This window comes from Apium graveolens, chromosome 9, assembly GCF_009905375.1.
Source record: "Apium graveolens cultivar Ventura chromosome 9, ASM990537v1, whole genome shotgun sequence".
NCBI lineage: Eukaryota > Viridiplantae > Streptophyta > Magnoliopsida > Apiales > Apiaceae > Apium > Apium graveolens.
Window position 1 is genome coordinate 231,807,672 of NC_133655.1, and position 20,344 is coordinate 231,828,015.

Consider the following 20,344-nt stretch of genomic DNA (forward strand, 5'->3'; position numbering starts at 1 on the left):
AATAAAATCAGATACAACTAGTAATGCAGGTATAAGTCCAGAATTGATTCTAAAAATAATTATAAATCTAGAAATTAATTATGTGCTTTACGTGCTACGTGCTTTATGTGATTATGTGAATAGATGTGCTGTATAAATGTATGTATATATATATATGCGAGTCAGATAGAAACGCATGGGTAGACTGATAAGGTTGCGTGATATCAATTCAAGATACACGTATGTAGTAAATTATCTAAACACCTATCTTTCCATGATTTGTTCAGTGTTAGCAAGACAAAGCAAGCTAGGGTCAGAAGGCAGTGAGTTAAACCAGGTTAAGTACGCGCAAGGCAAGTTTTTCCCCTATTCTAAATTCAGAATAGTGATTTATAATTCCTTTCTATCGTATCAATTCTCTTTGATAATCATTGTTCATATACACTGTTACCCATTTATTATCACTTGTTCCATTTCATTTCAATTCTTGATTTACCCAATTTATTGAATTCCTTGTTCATATTTCAATTCCTTTACCCTTGTTACATATAGTCTGGTATATCCTGGTGTTGGGATATATCAATAGCATTCCGAATATTCCGGATGCTAAGCCTTGGACTGGATGGTTACTTTACGGGCTGGGTTTTACCCAGGCCATTATTTAATAGGCCATAGTTGCCTGAGTACTCCTAATGTTGGTTGGGTCTATGCAGTTGGGTATAGATTCGCACTATATTCTGACTGATCAGCAGGTTATAGTGCATATGTTGGTTCTTGTTTCCAGTCTTGTTCATTTGGCACTCGCCAGTATTGGCAAATTATTATCATATACAGATACAGATGGTTGTTCAAACCAGCAGCTTCTTGGTTCATTTATTTCTCTCTCTTTATAAATATATATATTGTTGCAGCTTGTTGAGCAATTTTGGCTCATCCCTTTTTATTGTTACTCCTATTGTTTTACAGTTAAGGTAGAGAATGAAACCCATCAGGACCCGCATAGTCAAGAAGCGAGTCAAGCAGCGGGACCCTCTTATACCAAGAGTGTTCCTGCCTATTCCCGAAGAGAGCTTTGAATTGCCAGATCAGGTGTAGCAGGATAAGTAGTAATGTTGGGTTGAATAAAAGTCTTGTGTAGTTTGAATAAAAGATTGTGTAGTGAAACTGTAGATAGAATAAAGTTTTGTAATAAAGAGAGTTCTTGAGACAGGTTTTATTTAGTTGGGTTTGTAATAAAGTGTAGTGTATAATTCTTGTTTCCAAACTCAAACCTTAAAAGATCCTGAGTAGTGATAGTTCGGGGTAATTATTATATTTATATTCCGCTTGTGCATGTATAGTTGGTAATTGTTGTTAATAATGCCCCAAATCTATACCCCGGATTTGGAGGGTGTTAGAGTTGGCATCAGAGCTTAGGATTGACCTTGGAAAACAAGAATGTTAGGGTTAAGATAAGATAGGAAAATAAGATAGGATGAGAGTGAGAGTGTTAGGACTGTTTGTCTATGTGATTAGAAGTTATGAGTTATAGGATTGTGATTTGATTGTTTTTGTGTTATTATTTTCATGTATATTAGATGGCTTCTTTATCATCGTCTACGGAGAGGACCGAGACAGATCCAGTGGATGTACCGGTAGTAGCCCCAGTGTCAGAGCAGGTTTTACCTCCATTGCCACCTGAGCCAGCACCAGAGATACCACTTTTCCCGGAGGTACCAGGTTTTGCAGATTATTTTCCATACGTTGAGCCAGAAATACCAGATATTCCACCATTAGAGTTTCCGATGTTTGATATTCCTGATATGGTTGATCTTCCGCAGTGGGAGGATGTAGAGCCTCAGATTCATATGCCACCAGTCGAGATTCCAGAGATGCCACCGATGGAGCCAGAGGCAGAGCCGCCCGTGTATGCGCCTATGGAGCAGCCTGTCTTATTTCCTGCCCCATTAGCCATTTATGCACCTGTTCCAGGAGTTTATCAGTTTCCTCAGCCAGAGTTTATGGATGAGATCGTGGTGGATGGACCATTACCTTCTCGAGGTTCCAGTACTGATCTTCAGGAGCATCATACCGTGACTTACCAGCGCTTTCAGGCAGAGAGGGAGGAGAGGATTAGATGGCAGAACCAGTGTAGAGAGATCCTTGGATTGTATGAGACACAGACGGATGGTCCTGTCAGAGCATTACGACCGGATTATATACTGAGAGAGAGACTACATCATATTCACCGGGTTAGTTCGCAGCAGCTTACTGATTTGAGACAGCAGGATCTTAGTGCGGAGACAGCATATCGCAGAGCATTGGGACTTACCGAGGCAGTGCTAGAGGCAGTGCAGGAGGAGTTGAGCCACGTATCACCAGGATTTTGAGAACAGTAGATCAATGAGTGTTGTATTATGTATATTTTGTAGATAGAGGCAGCATAGTATTGTATGACTAGTTTGTATGAGTGTAGCTACTGACTCTGACTGATAGTAGTAGCAGTACGACTGTTATATCATAGGTTTTTGTATCAAGCACTGACACCTGTAGCTGGTGTTCTACCTATATATATATATATATGAGATAATCTTTTGCACGTTTTCTTTATTTTATTTCCAGTCATTTAAGCATTTACATTTATTTCAGTACCATTGCATATTTACAGATGTAGTTTTATTCACGATCATGTTGAAAAAAATTATTAAATTTAAAACATATCATACTGTTTTATCTATCCAGTTATTTAATAAGTTATTTTATTTTCTCGAATCGACTGTTTTAATATATGTTTAATATACTGTTATTAAATAAGATCCATTATTTATTTACCAGAAAAATGGCACCTAAGAGAAAAGCGCAGCCCGACTCATCGAATGGAAACACCGATGGCCAAAACAATAATAAACAGATGGATCAGATGTTTAATCTCATGCAACAGCAGATGTTGATGATGCAACAACAAATGCAGCAGCAGCAACAGCAGTTCCAGCAACAGATGTTACAGCAAGCCGCTCATCCAGGACATCAAATACCTCCAGCAGCACCTATGACTACTTTCAAGCAATTTCAGTCGGTGAAGCCACCGGAATTTATGGGTTCCACAGATCCTACAAAAGCGAGAGCTTGGCTGAAAGAGATGGAAAAGGCTTTTTCGTTGGTAAAGGTCGAGGAAGAGCAGAAGACAGATTTCGCTAGCTATTTTCTAAAAGGCGAAGCTAATTACTGGTGGGAATCAAAGAAAGCTTTGGAAGAAGGTGTGGTGACCTGGAACAGATTCACTGATCTTTTCTTGGAGAAATATTTTCCTCGTTTTATGAAGAATCAGATGGAGATCAAGTTCCTGGAGCTGAAACAAGACAACTTATCGGTTGCGGATTATGAAACCAAGTTTACTGAATTGGCAAGGTTTGTTCCAGAGCAGGTGGATACGGACGAGAAGCGGGCCAAGAGATTTCAGCAAGGACTGAAACCATGGATTCGTAGCAGGGTAGCTGTGTTTGAATTGACAACTTATATGGCTGTTGTTCAGAAGGCTATGATTATTGAAGGAGAAAGCGAAGCAGCTCAGAAAGAGAAAGGACCAGGGAATTTTCAGAATCGTTTCAACAAAAGGCCGGGATTTCAAGCTCGGGGAAAAGTAAATTTCAAAAGGCCAGAGCAGAACAATCAGAGGATGGGAAATCGACTTCCAGCCCCAATTCAGCAGAGACTTATCCGACCGCCTATACCTGATTGCAGAACGTGTGGTAGAAAGCATACAGGAGTTTGCAACAAGCTAAATGTTACGTGTTTCAAGTGCAAGCAAAGGGGACACTATTCTGGAGAATGTCCAATGGGAAAGGCAGAAGTTACTTGTTTCCAATGTGGGAGAAAAGGACATATCGCCAAAGACTGCAGAGGAATTGCAATGGCTGCCAGTATTCCAAGAATTTTAGCATTACCTCCACCTCCACTACCACAGCAAAATCAGCCCAGAGCAAGGACTTTCAACATGTCAATGAAGGAAGCGGTACAGAGTCCGAATGTGGTTGCAGGTACACTTCCTGTAAATTCCGTAAATGCTTTAGTATTGATTGATTCAGGAGCTACTAGATCTTTTATTTCTGAAGCCTTTATCTCTAAGATAGATTGTGAGATTCAGTGGTTGGATGAAGTGTTAGTCATAAAATTAGCGAATAATGATCAGGTTGCAGTAGATCGAGTATGTCCGAGCTGTGATATTGAGATAGGGAGATGTCATTTTTCAGTTGATTTGATACCTTTTAGGTTAGGGGAGTTTGATATTATTTTAGGAATGGATTGGCTGTCTAGTAATAATGCTCAAATTGACTGTGCGAATAAGAGAGTGAAATTGCAAACTGAAGAAAATGAAACGGTAATATTTAAAGGTGAGAAGCAAAAGCAGAAATTCCTATCAATAATGCAGACGAAAAGATTGCTACGTCAAGGATGTCAAGCTTATTTAGCCTATGTACGAGATGTTGATAAGGGAAATTTGAAGATTGAAGATATTCCTGTAGTTTGTGAATTTCTTGATGTTTTTCCGGACGAATTACCAGGACTTCCACCAGATCGAGAAATCGAGTTCACTATTGACTTGACGCCAGGGACTGAACCAATTTCGAAAACTCCATATCGAATGGCACCTGTTGAAATGAGGGAATTAGCAAAGCAGTTACAAGAACTTCTTGACAAAGGAATTATAAGGCCAAGTGTATCCCCATGGGGTGCGCCAGTATTGTTCGTGAAAAAGAAGGATGGTAGTATGCGACTGTGTATCGATTATCGTGAGCTGAACAAGTTAACTATCAAGAATAAATATCCTTTACCTCGCATTGATGATTTATTTGATCAACTAAAAGGAGCAGCATGGTTTTCGAAAATCGACCTACGATCAGGCTATCATCAGTTAAAGATCAAGGCCGAAGATATTCCAAAGACAGCGTTTAGAACAAGGTACGGACACTATGAATTTCTTGTGATGGCTTTTGGATTGACGAATGCACCTGCAGCGTTTATGGATTTGATGAATCGAATATTCAAGAAGTATTTGGATAAGTTTATCATTATATTTATTGATGACATCTTGATCTATTCAAAGACGGAAGAAGAGCATGCAGCGCATTTAAGAACGACATTGGAGATATTACAGAAGGAGCAGCTTTATGCAAAATTTTCCAAATGCGAATTTTGGTTGAAAGAAGTGCAGTTTCTAGGGCACATCATCAGCAGAGAAGGCATTCGAGTGGATCCAGCAAAGATTGAAGCTGTGTTGAATTGGGAAAGACCAAAGACGCCGACAGAGGTTCGAAGTTTCTTAGGTTTGGCAGGATATTATCGAAGATTTGTCGAAGATTTTGCGAAGATAGCTACACCGCTGACCAAGTTAACTCGACAAAGTGAAAAGTTCGAATGGAATAGTAAGTGTGAAGAAAGTTTTCAAGAGTTGAAGAATCGGTTGGTGACGGCACCAGTATTAGTACTGCCAGACGAGCAAGGAAATTTTATTATTTACAGTGACGCTTCATATCGTGGTTTAGGATGTGTGTTGATGCAACATGGTAACGTCATTGCATATGCGTCGAGACAACTTAAACCTCATGAACAGAAATATCCTACGCATGATCTAGAATTGGCAGCAATTGTATTTGCATTGAAGCTTTGGAGACATTATCTGTACGGTGAAAAATGTGAAATCTACACGGATCATAAAAGTCTGAAGTATATCTTCACGCAAAAGGAACTAAACATGCGACAACGTCGATGGCTGGAATTGATTAAAGATTACGATGTTACAATCAGTTATCATCCAGGAAAAGCAAATGTTGTAGCAGATGTGCTAAGCAGAAAAGAAAGATTGAATCGGTTGACTTCATGCGAAGAATTGGCCAGGGAATTCGACAAATTGGAAATCGAAATTCGTATTCCTAATGAATCTGCAGAAACTATCTACGCTATGACTTTCCAACCAGAATTGCTGGAAAAGATTCGCCGTTGTCAAGAAGAAGTGATGAGTCAAGACGACAGCTTAACAGGAGAAGAGATTACAACTCAGAATGATAATGAAGGAATTTTACGTTTTGCGTCAAGAATCTGGATCCCTAACGAGGCAGAATTAAAAGAAGAAATTATGCGAGATGCGCACAATTCGAAGTATTCCATTCATCCAGGAAGCACGAAAATGTATCGCGATTTAAAGGAAAACTTTTGGTGGCCGAATATGAAGAAGGAGATAGCAGAATGGGTGAGTAAATGCTACACATGCCAGCGAGTTAAAGCAGAACACCAACGTCCGAGTGGGTTATTGCAACCATTAGACATTCCAGAATGGAAATGGGAACATCTAGCGATGGATTTTGTGGTAGGACTACCGAGGACTAGGGCAAATCATGATGCGATATGGGTAATCATTGACAGACTTACAAAGTCGGCACATTTTCTACCAATTAATGAAAGATTTTCGCTCGACAAATTAGTGCACATGTATCTCAAAGAAATTGTGATGCGTCATGGAGTACCAGTATCAATTGTATCGGATCGAGATCCTCGTTTCAATTCAAGATTTTGGAGACAATTCCAAGAATGTCTAGGAACGAAGTTGAATATGAGTACAGCTTATCATCCGCAAACTGACGGCCAAAGTGAAAGGACAATTCAAACGATTGAAGACATGCTACGAGTTTGTGCGATCGATTTTGAAGGCAGTTGGGATGAACATTTACCCCTAGTGGAATTTTCTTATAATAATAGCTATCACGCCAGTATTGGAATGCCACCGTATGAAGCATTATATGGGAGGAAATGCAGATCACCCGTGCACTGGGATGAAGTTGGAGAACGCAAGATTTTGGGTCCAGAATTAATTCAGCAGACAAAAGAAAAGATTGATCTTATTCGAAAACGAATCAAGGCAGCACAAAACAGACAAAGCAGATATGCAAACCAAGCCAGGAAGGATATGGACTATCAGGAAGGAGAACACGTATTGCTCAAAATATCGCCATGGAAAGGATTGACCAGATTTGGCAATAAAGGGAAATTGAAGCCACGATACGTTGGACCATTTGAGATTTTGAAGAAAATTGGGACGGTTGCGTACGAGTTAGCTCTACCACCCCATATGCAGCACATTCACAACGTATTTCATGTATCTATGCTTAAGAGGTATAATCCTGATACAAGGCATGTAATAGAATATAAACCAGTAGAACTTCAGGCAGATTTGTCATATGTAGAACAGCCAATAAGAATTCTAGATAGGCAAGAGAGGGTATTAAGAAATAAGTCTGTGTCATTAGTGAGAGTTTTATGGAGAAACCCAGTGGTTGAAGAATCAACCTGGGAGCTTGAAAGTGAAATGCTAGAAAAGTATCCTCAGTTATTTGCATAATTAGATTCTGAGGACAGAATCTTGTTAAGGGGGGGAGAATGTAACGACCGAGGAATTACGCTTGTATTATATTATAATAATAATAAATTATGTGTATTATTATGTGATTAAATGTGTTAAGTCGTTGAACCCTAACTGCTATGTGTTATGTGTTGGTTGTTTTGATCCAAACGTGTTTTGGATAGTTATTGAACGTTTTATCGTCAGTTATATATATTATATCAAAACCTGTACAGCTCAAAACTATGTTTTAAAAGCCCGTATTTCAAACAAATTCATTGGCCCTATTTTGCCAAAAATGCCCTATACCATATCGCTATTCTGAACCCCTAGACGTTTTACCAATTGACCTTTTTCGCGAAAAACGACTTTTTCCGGACCCCTTCGGGTACCAAAAGCCCCACAAAAATCACATTTTTATTTTTATATGATCATGAAATTATCATATATCATTTTTCTTTGCATTTTTGTAATATTCACAATTTTTGGGAATTTTTAGCATTTATTTTGTATTTATTGGATATTTAAAAATTAATTATTAATACCCAAAAATTATAAAAATTGGGGCCAAATATTTTTATTAGGAGTGTAATTAGCCCCTTAATTTTATTTAGGGGTATTATTTTACATAGTATAAATATCTGATTTTTCAGTAATTATCTATTAATTAATTATAAAAAAATCAGAAAATAATTCAGAAAATTCAGAAAGGGGGATTAGGGTTCTTGGAGTTCCTGGAATCAAAGCCAAGTTTGATCGTGATTCTGTTAACCAAATCAGTCGTGTAAGTATCCGTTTTGAAGCCTGTGATTCGTAGTTTCTGATTATGTAAGCGTTTTTGTTGTTTGATTTCGTGATGTTAATTTCGTATTTTCGGTTTTAAAATTCTAATTCGGGTTGTTCGATTCGTTGTTTGTTAGATGGTTATGATGATATAGGTGATTAGATCGTGTAATTTGCAATTGATTCGTACCAGTCTCGTAGGATTTGGCTTCGTTTTTGGCGTCGCCGGAGAACCGCCGCGGCGGCGGCGTTCTTGAAGCTTCTCGATGTCGGGGACGACGAGGAAGGAGGTGGATGGTGGGGGAGACTGCTGTGGACTACTGTGGAACGAGAAAACAGAAGAAATCAGTCTGGAATCGAGCTGTTCGTGGCTGTATAGTCGTCGGAGTACCGTCGGGAACCGCCACCGTCACCAGAATCTGGTGATGGCGGTGGTTGTTCTTCCCGACCCGATTGGGTTGGGGGACGACCCGTTGACCCGATGTTATGACCCGGTTTCAATCCCCTAAACCTAGAAATCCATTTCCTGTTTTTGTTTCTTATTTAATAATTATTTATCTATGTTTTGTAAAATTAAAAAAATCAGTTTTAAAAAAATTCTAAAAATTAATTAAAAATTAGTTTTAAATTCTGAAAAATAGTATTATTAATTTCTAAATTATTTTATTAATTTATAAATTCGAATTTAATTATTTAATTAATTATTTAATTATTTATCTAATTATTTATTAGTTATCTAATTAATTAATAATTAGGTAATTAATTAATAATTAGGTAATTAATTAAGAAATAAGGATTAAAAATAATTAAATAATATGATTAATAATTCGATAATTAGTTATTATTACGAGTAATGATTCGATAATGAGAATTATTATTCGAGCGATAGTTATTCGAATAATATTGTAGTGATTATTTGTATTGTATAATTAAATACCGATAATTAATTGATTAACGAATCGTATAAGTTTCAGTAATAATGTAATAGTTCGATAATTATATGAGGATGGCGAGTAGCTCGTATTTATACGAGTAAGTAATCGTTGAGTTAGATTATAATTCGAACACATAGTAGATATTCGATAAATAGCGTATCTGTTAATAGAATCGATCGATTATTTGTAAATAATCGATCTAATCGAATAAATATCGATACGTTATAAATATTATAATAAATTATGATTAATCCTGATAATTAGAGATTTATTATTTTAGATTATTAAATAAGCAATTATTAATTGTTTATTAGTTATTTATTTATTCAATATTAAAAAAAGGTGATTAATTATTGCGATAATTAATCACATAATTTTCAATAAATCGTAACTTCTTCGTTTTAACTCCAAAAATTATAAAAAAGTTATTTTTGACTTTGATTTTTCTTAAATAATTATTTAAAAATATAATTAAGGATTGTTTAATTATAATTAATTATTTATAATTAATTATTAATTAATTAAATCTTGTTTAATTCATAATAATTCAACCGTTAGTCCGATTTGAGTGAAACGAAGACCTTTAGACTCAGAAAAATGAGACGAATCCAATAAAAATGGTTGTAAGTTATAATTTCTTCCGAAAAAGAGTGGTTTGGTGATAATTAATAGTTTGTAGGTCCTAGTAGGGATATAATTGAGCCGAATAAATCCCGAAAAATTATAATAAAATCAGATACAACTAGTAATGCAGGTATAAGTCCAGAATTGATTCTAAAAATAATTATAAATCTAGAAATTAATTATGTGATTTACGTGCTACGTGCTTTATGTGATTATGTGAATAGATGTGCTGTATAAATGTATGTATATATATATATATGCGAGTCAGATAGAAACGCATGGGTAGACTGATAAGGTTGCGTGATATCAATTCAAGATACACGTATGTAGTAAATTATCTAAACACCTATCTTTCCATGATTTGTTCAGTGTTAGCAAGACAAAGCAAGCTAGGGTCAGAAGGCAGTGAGTTAAACCAGGTTAAGTACGCGCAAGGCAAGTTTTTCCCCTATTCTAAATTCAGAATAGTGATTTATAATTCCTTTCTATCGTATCAATTCTCTTTGATAATCATTGTTCATATACACTGTTACCCATTTATTATCACTTGTTCCATTTCATTTCAATTCTTGATTTACCCAATTTATTGAATTCCTTGTTCATATTTCAATTCCTTTACCCTTGTTACATATAGTCTGGTATATCCTGGTGTTGGGATATATCAATAGCATTCCGAATATTCCGGATGCTAAGCCTTGGACTGGATGGTTACTTTACGGGCTGGGTTTTACCCAGGCCATTATTTAATAGGCCATAGTTGCCTGAGTACTCCTAATGTTGGTTGGGTCTATGCAGTTGGGTATAGATCCGCACTATATTCTGACTGATCAGCAGGTTATAGTGCATATGTTGGTTCTTGTTTCCAGTCTTGTTCATTTGGCACTCGCCAGTATTGGCAAATTATTATCATATACAGATACAGATGGTTGTTCAAACCAGCAGCTTCTTGGTTCATTTATTTCTCTCTCTTTATAAATATATATATTGTTGCAGCTTGTTGAGCAATTTTGGCTCATCCCTTTTTATTGTTACTCCTATTGTTTTACAGTTAAGGTAGAGAATGAAACCCATCAGGACCCGCATAGTCAAGAAGCGAGTCAAGCAGCGGGACCCTCTTATACCAAGAGTGTTCCTGCCTATTCCCGAAGAGAGCTTTGAATTGCCAGATCAGGTGTAGCAGGATAAGTAGTAATGTTGGGTTGAATAAAAGTCTTGTGTAGTTTGAATAAAAGATTGTGTAGTGAAACTGTAGATAGAATAAAGTTTTGTAATAAAGAGAGTTCTTGAGACAGGTTTTATTTAGTTGGGTTTGTAATAAAGTGTAGTGTATGATTCTTGTTTCCAAACTCAAACCTTAAAAGATCCTGAGTAGTGATAGTTCGGGGTAATTATTATATTTATATTCCGCTTGTGCAGGTATAGTTGGTAATTGTTGTTAATAATGCCCCAAATCTATACCCCGGATTTGGAGGGTGTTAGAATATGGCATACAACATATGATTAGGTGGCGTCCCACCCGACTCTTCGTCATTCTGACAAAGTGTCTTACCATAACACTATTTGTCCCAATCAGAAAGCAAAAATTGGGGGAAACAATTAAATTTGAAAGGAATGCAATATCCTCCTTTTCGATATCATAGCAAGGAGTTTATTTAAGAAAAGAAGTTCATACTTATTTAGGAATCAAAAAGGGAATATACGCTGTAATATTGAAGACAAGAACGATACCATTGGTCACCATCCATATTTCACTTGTATTCACTTTTCGAACTTGTTCGATCATATCCCGATCGCATCATATACAGTTTTAGAAAGTCTGTTGAAATGTCGTCGCAACCAAGCATTATAATGAATTCTTACTTGCTAAGTTTTGCATCTTTAACATCGCACTTACACGTATAATATCTTAAGAATCCGATTATAATTGCATTCCTATCAAGTAACTTCGAGATTCCTCTTTTAATTTAGAATAACCACGTACCATTCAATATCACGATCTTTTTGCTGATAATATTCTGCTTTTAGAGAGGTCTGGAAATCATTCCAATCTTCTTCGATCATGCTCCGGCTTCTGCTAAATCAATGAGTTCTTCGAATTCTGATAGTCCTAGTAATTGAATGTATAGTTACTCCGTACGCTGATTCTGTTGTAAATTTTATCGAACAAAACTTGCACTTTTACTATTAGCAATAATCAACTTCTTCATAATCATAGGTTACTTCATTCTCGAAATTAGCAATACTAAGTCTGAAACAGCATCCTTCCAGGTAATCCGGGCTTTCTAACAAACAAGAAACTCAAGTAGTAGCTTGACAACCAATGTTTAAAAATCATTTTATTCAGAAAGGCTTTTAGAAATTTGTAAAGGATAATCTTTTTCGAAAATTTGTTTAAAAAGTTTGAAAAAGAATCACAAACCTGGTTGTCCTTACTATATGAGTTGGTTGTTGGTCTTCCGACCTATAACAAGGTACCAAATTAATGGATCGATCATATAAAAGTCCATTCGCTTCAATCTACCTTTTCTTCTTCATCAAATCCACTTACCTTCCTTAATCGACGAAAATTCAATTATTGTTGCACATTATCTTATTTGTAGTTTCACATCAAGGCTCCCATACTGGTGATACTCCCGACATTATCATTGCAGTAGTTAAGTAAAACAGGCTATCCAATAGTTAGTAAGTCTATTTCATAGAACAAAGTTTGCTCGTATCACATCACATTACTACTTTACATATCACAATTATCATATCATTGTCATTTAATTTCACAAAAATCCCAGATTTATACTTTTCTCTTTTACTCTTTCAAAATTCACCTGGTTCATCCCATACTTATTCACGGGTGGCTTAGTCATTAAGGGCTTCTTTTAACCCGATAACAGCTATCCTCTAAAACACTTAAATCTCCTCTCTAAACTTCGTCTCACCTCTATTTATAACTCAAGCGCTCACCATTTACTGTAGCTCTCGAATCCTTCCTCGTAGGTACAATCGCTTCATAGGACAAGTTCTAAACTGGGGTATGGAGCAGGATGTAGGGTAACTAAAGAGATACACTCACAGCCGAATGTCCAATGAAACAAGAATAAACAGATAGAAGTTCTTGAATAGGTAATCTCGCATCAAGAGGCGGAAAATTAGCGTAGAATAGCTTGAAGAAGTGCAATCGTTATACCAGAAGGAAGTACCATTAATGCTGGTGAAGGAACAAGGTGCAAATCCAATCTGGGAGAAGGTGAAGATCCTCGATCGGAAAGCTCCAAATGATCCAATGACACCGGGGAATCAAGATCTGCCATTGTCGTTGTCTGGGAATCACGTCGCAAGCTGAGAATCCCGAATCGCAATACAAATTGTGCCGGAGACCTACTATACCATCGCACTCAACCTCACAACGTCTTATCTTTCTATTTTCTATTCCTAATCCTAACCCTCTACCCAATCCCGACAATCTAGGCTTGTTTCAGTGACTTATAACCTGTACCTCTGATACCAACCTGTAGCACCTTCCAAACCCGGGTCAGAAGTTTGGGGTCCACAACACAAACACAATATATCAACTTGTATAAGAAATATTATTTATAATGACCCTGCTTCACAAAACCATGGATCGCAACAGGTGAAAGTATGAACACAAGTCACAACCTTAATTTTTATTACAACGTACCAAATCCCAACTAATTTAACTTACAGCTGATAATAAAATTATTCTTACAATACTACTATCTCACTACCTCCATAAGCTTCTGCTAGCTTGATCCAACTCAATCTGGAATCCTAGCTCGTACATTGAACTGGGAAACCTCGCTATCAACCGTATCCCTTTTTAACTGTAGAATACATAAAAAGATTCGCAAGAGTGAGCTAACTAGCTCAGCAAGTCATAATAACAAAAACTGGGGTTAAACAATGATCAAGTGAGATGATTCAGATGAATCAAGTTTCTTTTTTTTCACTAGTCATAAGAATTGGATATTCATTTTAAGTTTTAAAACCAAGGTTAGGCTGCTGATCAGTTACGCACTAACCCCGAGCAAAGCACACAGCACTGCTCTAATTACTGGATCCAAGGCACACATTGCCCTAATTCGACCACGAATCTGGTCTGACCACGAATCTGGTCCATATAAAGAAAATTATCCAATTCTAAAACAATTCAGTGTAATAACAATGTAATTCAATGAGCAAGATCATATTTAACAGCGATAAAGCATCGGTAATAAAACATAATACAATTCAAGATGCATCACAGGGGTGTATCAAGGTACGTATAAGAAACGGTTTTCAGTTTGTAAAGTGATCAGGTATTAAACAAATAATGATTGTTCGAGGTATAGTTCTTTGATGTTGTAAGAAATGGTTGAGATATAAAAACTTTTGTGTTTTCAAGCAATTTCGTTCCAGTGTTTGAAGTTGGGTAGTTATACATTTGAGAAGTAGTATCATATTTGTGTGGTTTGGTGTCTGAGGATCAACAAAGTACGGTTTGCAAAGAATAAGGCTTACGACTCAAGATCAAGAAAGAATCAGGGTTTAAGGTTTAATAGTCTAAAGCACTTGCAGTATAAAATAGGAATTATTTTGATAATTAGCGACATGTTACGAAATAGTTCGAAAACATTGGTAATATATTTTGAAGAAAAGTTTAGGAATACTTGCCTTACAAGGCTTTACAACTATTACTGATCAATTCTGGGCCAATTCTGCCGCTTAGGCTTTTACGTCCAACTACTATATCATTCTGGATTCGACCTCAACACTTAAGTCCTTTGATTGAGACCTTAATGAGCTTTTCGACTCACCACCAACCATCTTTCGTCCAATTCCAATTCTCAGGCATTCCGACTAGAATCTACAAGGTCGAAATATCCTAACTTAGACATTCGATTATACTTGACATATCCTCGCTAACAATCTACCCGAACGTTCACAAAATCCGACTCGTAACATACTTCATATAATAATACACGTATCACTTAGGGCTCACGTTCTTGAAAATCGGTTCAGTGTTCGTTTTCGGAAGATACCATACTCTTTATTTTATGAAATCAGGGTTATCGATTTAGAAAAATATTCCATCACATTGTACAATCAAGTTTCGTATAAAACACACACACACACATATATATATATATAGTCATTCAACATCCCAATAATCATCGAATACGTTCCCGTATTTACGTAGTTCAGTTTCCCGGAAATTGAGCAGCACTTCCTTTATTTATCGGACTAACCCGTCGAACAATTCGACGTCACTTCACCACAATAATTCACAACAACCAATATTCACAATTTCCCAAACGTCAATTCAATACTATTATTATTCGCATTTTACATTTATTTGTTAAATTAGGACTCAGAATATAATCATTATAGTCCACCGTCGGCTCGCCGAGGCTCATCGGCGACGGCGGCAAAAATTCGTTGGTACCCGAAAAATTTCGGGTTTCCACATGAAACTTCACCGATAAGAAATTACTAAGTTTTCCATAATCACAATATTCGAATAATCATATGAATCTATTTGTTTTATTCCTAAAATAATCCGAGAAAATACGATACAATTCACACGGATTTTCCAGAAATTACTTCGAATGAACACCACAGAAAATCATTTAAAATTTCAGTAATCATTCTGAATAACCAACAACAAATGAATAAAATATAGCAGACTTAAAGCACGGAGCAAAACCCGCGACCCATCTCAGGCCACCTCACCGGAAAGTAATCTGGCGGCAACCGGATAATACGGAACAGCAGCAAGGCGAGGTAATCAAGCAACACACGTACATACACCCAACATATACATACATATATAATTCAACAAGACCAAACCGAAGCCATAACCGGGAACAAGGTAGTGGCCAGAAAATAATAGAACCAGACATCAACATTACCACCGCAACAATACACATATCAACAAATGGATATACACAGAAGCATAACATCCAGAGAACAAGCAACGAATCACTGGCAATTACCCACATCGGAATCGCGGCAATACCGGAAAAATAACAGGGATCCATGGAGGAAGATTGAAGATGGAGAAAAAGAAATAAAGGGGGAGAGAAGAGAGTGATGCGTGAGAGAGGCGAGAGGAGTGAGAGAGATGTGCGAGAGAGATGATAAGAGGAGAGGAAGTGAGTGAGCTGCGTGTGTGTTTTATTCGCTAGAAACGAAATTAAACAGAGTCAAGACACGTGTCCAACCAATTGCTGATAAATTAACCCGTGTCTACAAGGATAAATACGAACCTTTTAAGGCCCGGTTTATTCTGAAACTCGCAATTACGAACCGAGTCGCGCTTAAAACAAATTCATAAAATCACCAAAATGGTCTTACAATGTTAGAAATATCCCGGAGTTTATAAAAACATAAGTTTCATAATTTAAAAATAATTTTTGAACGCAGTATATACCTGTATTTCACATTTAACGAACTGAGGTGTACTTAAAACAGATTCAGAAAATCATGAAAATAGTCTTAAAATATTATAAATATCCCGAAGTAAATAAAAACGTAAGTTTCAAAATTATAGCACAAGTTTTGAAATGTCACGTGTACCCGCTTTTATCAATAAAACGAAACAACGAGCGCGTGAAACTAATCCCGAAAATTTCCAAAATAATTTTAAAATTCTCAGAATATTCCAAACATAAATAAATATGGGTTTCATAATTTTTGAAGAATTATAGAATTAAAAATGGATTTTGCAAATAAAAGCATTCAGAAAATCATTTAAAGATAAATAATTAATAAAATATTAATTCCTCAATTTTATAAAATCCTAAAAATAATTATTGTAATTATAAAATCATAAAAATATTTTTTGAAACATTCCCAATATTTATGCAAATAAATTTGCACCAAATCCACTTTTAAAAATGAAAACAATCCAATACGACTCCATAATTAATCACATGAACAACCCGGTATATTATAAATTACACCTATATAATAATCAACCAACACAGAGCGATCAAAACCAATACACATATTTTATTTAATAATTTCCGTACTAATCACATATTTAAATAATTCAAAAACACACGAGTCGTTATACTAACCCTTTTCACCCTAAACCAAGACCACTGATTGAAAACCCATATCTTCTTGAAGATATGGAGAAAAATCAGTTTCATCACCATAAGACCTCTGCCTTCAAACCTGTTCCAACCTCTCTGCCCAAACACCATCACAAAAGACAACTCCCTCCAAGACAATACAGAAAGGGATATAAAAACCATACCATCCCTTTCTATCAAAGCAGAAAATATCAAAATCCTAAATCCCCTAACCCTAGACCTCCTAAACCTTTGCAAGCCAAAGTATACACCAGAAAAGCTAACCTAAGACAAAACACAAACAACTCTATGAACACACCAAAGCCCCCTCCACCAAAACTGTCAAACCCTTCAAACACCAACAAGTTTCTTGAACTTATCAAAAATATCCAACCTGGTACTTGTGTTGATGTGAAGGGTAAAGTGGAATTCTTAATTAGAAGGGCTAGGTGGGATGGTCTCATGTATAACTTAGGTAAGCACTATTGCACACACCTCATGGGAGAGTTCTACTGTAACATGAATGTCATCAAAGGGATAGATGGTATATTGCATTTCACTACATCTGTCAACAAAAAGGTCATTTGTGTTGATAACAAAAGCATTAATAGGGCACTGCATTTACCTTTGCATCTGTGTGAGTTGCCTTGTTAGGACATCTTCTCTCTGTTTGTTTTTAACAAATCTGAATTTGAACTAGTGCTTGGCACTTTTTGTAAATCTGACATTCCTGATGGTTTATGTGACATTAACTGTGGTATTCATTTCAAACATTTCACTGGCAGTTTTCAGCATATTGCTCTAATCATTAGGGCAAATGTTATGCCAAAACCAAATCAAAGTAAGTACTTTGATTTCTTTGATATGAAACTCATGTACCTTTTATGCACAAATAAAATCCACTTCAGTATCTCTTATGTTATTCTTCTAAACATGATCAATGCACATCTTATAGATTATATGCCTTATGGTATGCTAATCTCATCTTTTTTTGCACTTTGCAACATTAACATGCCTGAAGCATTTTCTAATCTTGCTGATTCTCAAATCACTAATGAACACATTTGGCCACAAGTGCCCCTGATGCACTGTGAGCCTCAAGAGGCAACTCCCACAGTTATTCCTCAATTCATTAGAGAGGAAGATGTGTTTTTGTCTAAGTTTGAGTCTGTTAAAACCATGTTTCATGAACTAAAACTTGAACTTAAGAGGGTTAAGGAAGAGAATAATGAGATTAAAGAGAAAGTAGGAGCACTAGAGAGTCTCACTGCCTCTTGCAAACATAGAATTGCATATTTAGAGCATTTGGCTGCATCCACTCTAGGAACTCCCTGCATGAATGATCATGATATTGTCTCTTCTTTTCAAGTCCCTATGCATGAAAACACTGCTATGATCAGTATCGGTGGAGTATCTGGTGGGTATTTTGGACACCTTTTTTTCAGAATGGGTATTTTGGACAAAATGATATCTAAAAAGAGATATTTTGGTCATTTTTTCGATTAATTTTAGGATACCTTTTCTAAGATCGCCACAAATACATGTAAACAAATAATCACAATTATTTATTATTAAATATTCACTTGTCATATAGTTTACATGTCTTTCAATTAGAAAAATAAGCAATTTGATAACAAATATAATACACTGAAAATCAATCATTACCTTGAGAAATTTTCCTAAAATTAACCTTAAAATCCTTATTCTCGTAAATTTAATTAGAATTCCAATGACGGTGACATCAGATAAAATAAGTTTTACATATTAAAATTAATGAAAACTTACTTGAGGTCATCAATAACACAAAAACGGTTCAATGTTTGTAGGAGTAATTCATTAATGATAAGTTATTGACGTTGATACAATAATTAATGATCTTGAATGTTAGAGAAACTCGTACAACCCATTTATTAAGGAATAGGTTACACAATTCTTATCTGTTACTGTTAGTAATAAATTTGCAACCCAATAATACTTCATAAAAATATAATTCGTTGAAGAATTACAGAAAATTTAACTTACAAAACATGGTTAAGGATTAAGTTATAATCAAAAGTACATGATTACTAACAGTTAAGAATAGAAGCCAAATACAGTTAAACCTCTTTAAAGTAATACCCTTGGGACCGGGAAAAAATATTACTTTACCGAATTTATTACTTTATCGATATAATAATATTTTATTACTTTATCGATAAAGTAATATTTTATTACTTTACCGAATTTTTATGTTTACGTGGTACAGTATAATATATAATGTACGTATAAAAACTAGAATTAATCACATGCAATGAATTTTTATGATGCGGTTATGGAATCACCTACGGACGAAGAAATCATTGAGTCGGTAATGAGCACTGATGAAGGGACTGATCCTGAACCCGACGATAGCAATGTCATCCCAAGCGTGTCATCAAAGGAAGCATTTCAAGCACTCACCACTTTGAACAATTACTTGTTACAACACGAGCAAAACATACCAGGAGTTATTTTTGCTTTACATAAAGTCAAGGACGAGATTAATTTTGGCTTTGGTGGAAAGAAGAAACAAGCTACAATAGATTCATATTTTAATAAGAATTAAATTTTGTAATCATATACATTATACAGTATATATATATATATATATATATATATATATAATTATGGAATTATTACTTTACATATTACTTGGGCCCTTAATGACTTTCGAATTTTTTATTATCTTATGCTTTTAGCGAGAATATTACTTTACAACATTGGCCCAAGTTGGGACCGATGAAAATTATTACTTAAGCGAGGTTATTACTTTATCGGATATTACTTAATCGAGGTTTAACTGTAGTTAAAATCTCATTTTACGGTAATTTGTTTTGTGCGATACTAAATTCCAATCCTTACACATTTGTAAAAAATGTAAATAGGTTCTATTGAATAGAATAATCAAGCAATTAGTATTATAATTAGCTCAAAAGGACTTTTCCCCCTTTGGATTTTGAAGTCCAACACTTTAACATGGACTTTAAGGTTTGCATTTCACTTGACTTTAGTTACAGTGTGCCCGAGTACCCAAAGACGACATCTTTGCAGCCCAAAAAGGTTTTGATTTGAAAATCCAAACTAAAGTTTTTTGTTTTTTTATAAACAATATTTTGTTTTTAATAAATCAGTGTTTTATAAAGTACAGTAATTAACTTGTTATTAATGTTATAGAACATTAAGTTAGAATAATTAAATGATCAACTCTCTCCGGTGTAGATGAACAGGTTCTCTTAACACTAAGATCTTTTATAGTTGAACCCAAGCTATACAGAAATTTTGTTAATACAATTTTTTTATTCAATATTTGCCTGTACAGCTGTAGGGAATACTACTGTCACCAGGTACCTCAAATTCAAATGATTCACAGCATAAAATAACAGAAATCTACTCATTTTCAAATTAAAGGTGGACTTCTACTTCATCTTAAGGTCAATGTACACACACATGAGACTTTATGAGATTTATTGTAATATCGTTTTATAACAAAGGTTTTATGATTTGTCGAAAAAACTGAGATTAAATAACTATATTGAATGTTTAATCATTTCAAATCAAATATC